Source organism: Balaenoptera borealis, assembly GCF_965194805.1.
Source record: "Balaenoptera borealis genome assembly, chromosome: 10".
In the NCBI taxonomy this organism is placed as follows: domain Eukaryota; kingdom Metazoa; phylum Chordata; class Mammalia; order Artiodactyla; family Balaenopteridae; genus Balaenoptera; species Balaenoptera borealis.
In genome coordinates, this window is record NC_138874.1 from 87,951,655 (window position 1) to 87,956,382 (window position 4,728).

General features: G+C 50.4%; 1 long non-coding RNA gene across 1 annotated transcript; it reads right to left on the bottom strand.

Moving 5' to 3' along the window:
• Positions 1-291: 291 nt before the first annotated feature.
• Positions 292-4,032, bottom strand: LOC309635399. Its single transcript, XR_014248821.1, has 2 exons — positions 2,007-4,032; positions 292-1,693 (listed from the first exon to the last, which is right to left on the bottom strand). It is a non-coding gene; the product is annotated as an uncharacterized lncRNA (long non-coding RNA).
• Between the last annotated feature and the right edge of the window lie 696 nt (positions 4,033-4,728).

Below are 4,728 nucleotides of genomic sequence, written 5' to 3' on the forward strand. Positions count from 1 at the left end.
GGGGACAAAGAGACCCCTCCCTGCCCTCATGAAGTGTATAGTCTAGCAGGAAAGACAGATATGAAACAAACAAACGGGTGAATGAATATCTCTATTACGATGTGAAGTCTTGTACAGGACAAGAATAGAGCTCTGTGGGAGAGAAAGAAAGGGGACCTAGCTCCGATGAAACGAGGAACATTTACAGAGCCGGACACTGGGCATGGTGCAGAGTAAGCATTCAGTCCACACTGAATATAGGGACAACTATATATATATTTATATATACATATATATATGTGTGTGTGTGTATATATATATATATTTTTTTTTTTTTTTTTTTGGCTGCGTCAGGTCTTAGTTGCGACACGTGGCATCTTCGTTGAGGCATGAGGGATCTTTTTTGTTGTGGTGCCCGGGCTTCTCTCTAGTTGTGGCACGCAGGCTCCAGGGCACATGGGCTCTGTAGTTCGAGGCACGCAGGCTCTCTAGTTGAGGTGCGCAAGCTCCGTAGTTGCCCCGCGACATGTGGGATCTTAGTTCGCTGACCAGGGATCAAACCCGCGTCCCCTGCAGTGTAAGGCAGATTCTTTACCACTGGACCACCAGGGAAGTTCCTGGTGGTGTTATATAGGTTTTTGCTCGGCACCTTCCCAACCATCTGGCCTCCCCACAGCGACTTCCCACGAGGAGAAGAGCTGGTGACTTGGCTGCCGTGCTCTCCATCTCTGCGACCAATTACGAGCCTCCTATGGGACGGAGAGAAAGTATGACACACGGGCTGGGACAGCAGAAGTGCGGCAGGTCCCAGGGCAACCCGTTCCTGATGGGCGGCACACACCCAGCTCTCGCCATCTCTGCTCATCCAGAACGGCAGCCCCTTCCGGCTCCAGCTGAGGTCCCAACCAGGAGGCCTGCAGAGGCCTAAGTGGCTTCTCAGGCTCCAGGGTCTCCCAAACTCCTTCCACTGGCCCCGAGGCAAGCCCTAAATGAAGGAGTGCTGGAGAGAGATTTCCTGCGTAACAAGCCAACTTTCCACTCACCAGGGCCAGGCTCTGCTATCTCCACAGCTCCTGGCCAGAGGGATGAGGGCCCTGCCCTGCCCCAAGCCACGGGGCTGTATCATCGTTTCCTGGTGACCGCCTCTGGAGGGACCATTTGCAAAACTCTTAGTGATCCAAGATGTGTCTATGGAACACACTGTATCGCCACCAGGCCCCTCTGGGGCTCTCTTCCTATCCCTCCTGTACAGATGTGCTGTTTCTTTAAGGAAGAAGGACCAAGAGCTGCTGGGTTGGATTAATTGCCGCAAACACTGACTCTGTTCCTGCACCCCCATTGCCTCCACCCTGATCTCAGCTCAAGGCCTCATGATCCTATTCAGGACCCCAGTGTTAGCCCATCCAGTCTGCCGGCCCCCTGGCTCTCCTTTCCCACCACGGACGGCCAAAGGGGCTGCCTGGAGCACACGTCACTCCTCCATTTGCCACCTTCGATGGCGCCTGGATCTGAACAATCCAAACCAGTCCCCTTGTTGTGGCCAGCAGGCCCCTGTGCTCTGACCCCCGCCTTACATTTCCAACTGTGCCTTCTCAGCAAGCCAAATGTATCATGAAGGGTTTGCCCAGAATGTCATACACTCTCTTCATCCAAGATTTTCCTAATATGTGCCCTCCTTGTGCATTAATTTATTCATTAAATAATGAATGCCGGGCTTCCCTGGTGGCGCAGTGGTTGAGGGTCTGCCTGCCAATGCAGGGGACACGGGTTCGAGCCCTGGTCTGGGAGGATCCCACATGCCGTGGAGCAACTGGGCCCGTGAGCTACAATTACTGAGCCTGCGCATCTGGAGCCTGTGCTCCGCAACAAGAGAGGCCGCGATGGTGAGAGGCCCGCACACCGCGATGAAGAGTGGCCCCCACTTGCCACAACTAGAGAAAGCCCTCGCACAGAAACGAAGACCCAACACAGCCAAAAATAAATAAATAAATAAAATTTAAAAAATAATAATAATAATGAATGCCTACTATGTGCTGGCCTCTGTGCTTGGCTCTGGGATGTGATGGTGAGCCACACAGCCACTCCCCAGGAGTCCATGGTCCAGTGAGGGAGGCAGACATCACTGAAAAACCAAGAATCACCAGAGTTTATAATAATCACCCAGAGTAGTGAGAGCTGTGAAGGAACCATGTGGGTGCTGAGGGATTAACAGAGAAGTGTGACTCTGCTGGGAGTCCAAGAAGGTGTCCCTGAGACGATGCTCACCCTGACATTGGATAAAAAGTAGGTGCCATGCGGACAAGGGCTTGGGGGAGGGGGAGAGCTTCCAGACAAAGGCCCTGAGGCCAGAGGGCCTGCAGGCTCTGGGATCTGACAGCCTAGGTGGCAGGTGAGCAGAGAGCACTGAGATGGGCTGGAGAAGGAAGTGGTTACAGCCAGCCAGCCAAGAGATTGCCCTTGACCCAGAGGGCCTGGGGGAGCCCTGAGGGCTTTGAGGAACTCAAACAAGGCTCGAGCCCTCTGGACCAGGAGGGGTAAGAATGAAAACAGAAAAGCCCGGTGAGATATGATACAGGCTGGACTGACATCGCCACCGCAGAAATGCTGGGTCAAAGGGGACTTTATTTTTTAACTTTGTATTACGGAAAAATTTTCTAATATATAAATGTGGAGATAACAGTATAATGAACTGCCCTGAACCCCTCATCCAGCCGCTTCAGCAATAATCAACCCAAGCTTGCTTCAGCTACACCCACCCACGCCGCTCATCCCCACTGGATTATACTGAAGCAAATCCCAGGTGCCGTATATTTCACTAATAAATATTTCAGTATGTATCTCTACAAAAAAAGGACTCTTTTAAATCATAACCACATCATCACACCTAAAAAATATTAATGGTAATACAAAGGGAAATTTTTAAGGCTTGATACTTATTGCCAAACTACCATTCAGAAAAAAGTCATCCCCCTCATCTCCCTGCACCTTTGCCAGCACTGGGTGTTAGAAGAAAGAGATTTCCACACATGGTTCATCCTAAAACCTGAGAGCTAAACCTTAAATTCCAGATTCATTTCATGAAAGGAGGAAGCTACATTAACAAGTCTGTGGAAATCTAATGCACACAGCCAGCTGATACCCACGTGTGGCCAGCAAGCAGGGGTTCTCAGGACAGGAGGTGGTGCATCCCCACGGCCCCTGCTGGCTTCCCAGGGCAGGCCCGGTGCACAGCCTTCCTCTCCCACATTTGCCAAAGTGGCCCTGAGCCAATGCGGCAGATTGAGAAAGGGCTTCCTTAGAAGTGAGAGAGGGACCTCCCTGGTGGTGCACTGGTTAAGAATCCGCCTGCCAACGCAGGGGACACGGGTTCGAGCCCTGGTCTGGGAAGATCCCACATGCTGTGGAGCAACTAAGCCCGTGCGCCACAACTACTGAACTTGTGCTCTAGAGCCCACGAGCCACAACTACTGAGCCCGCGAGCCACAACTACTGAGCCCACGTGCCACAACTGCTGAGCCCATGCACCGCAACTACTGAAGCCCGCGTGCCTAGAACCCGTGCTCCACAACAAGAGAAGCCACCACAATAAGCCCGTGCACCGCAACGAAGAGTAGCCCCCGCTCGCCACAACTAGAGAAAGCCTGCACGCAGCAACGAAGACCCAACACAGCCAAAAAAAAAAAAAAAAGAAGTGAGAGATTCCAGAAACAGCCCAATGGAAACAGGGAGGGAAGGATCATCAGGCGCTCCCTTCCATGGTCAGGTCTGCCCACCGACACCTCCACCCAAGGTTTTCCTATTTGAGCTGAAACCCGGGGACTCCCTGTCTTGCCCGTCCTCAGGTTTGTTCTCCCTCCTCACAGTGAATCATTGGCCTCACATTCACTCAAATATACAAAATATACAACCTGCACAGATGGGTTTCCAGGTTCAGGGAACGGTTTTATCTTCTGTGGTGCAATGGCAGCATCCGCAATTCCAGAACTCTCTGCCTAGTTCCCTGAGCTGCCTGAGCCCTGGCGTTATCCAGTCAGGGTGGACCTCCTAGTACAGCCATCTGAGGATAGAGGCAGCATCCTCTATCTAAAATTGAGGAAAGAGAATTCTTTCCTCGCCTCTTCCAACGTCTGGTGGGGTTGCTGCTGGCGTCCCTTGGTTTGTGGCCACATCACTCTGCCTCTGTGATCACCTGCCTCCTCTTCTTGGTGTCAAATCTTCCATCTCCCTCTTTACAAGGACACATGTGATCGCATTTAGGGTCCACACAGATAAGCCAGGACACTCTCCCCATCCGAGAGCCTTAATTTAATCACATCGGCAAAGTTCTTTTTTGCCATAAAAGTAATATTCACAGGTTCCAGGGCTTAGGATGTGGCTATCTTCTTGGGGGCCATTATTCAGCCAACCACAGGATGCACCCACACAATGGAATATTGTGCAGACATTAAAAAGAACGAGGTATCTCTCTGTGTACTAATGTGAAATGGACTCCAAGGTATATTTAAAAAATTAAAATTTATATAATTTAAATATATAAAGTTTAAATAATTTTTTTAAAATTAAGTGAGAAAAGCAATGCATTCAAAGGATTGTGAGTAGCTCATAGAATCAAGAAAAGAAAAGCAAGTACAGGATAGTTTGTATGGTGCACTACCAACCTATATAAAAACTACGTATGTGTGTGTGTGTTTGTGTGTCATCTCCAGACGCACACAATACATTGATAATAATGGATACTGCTGGGGAAGG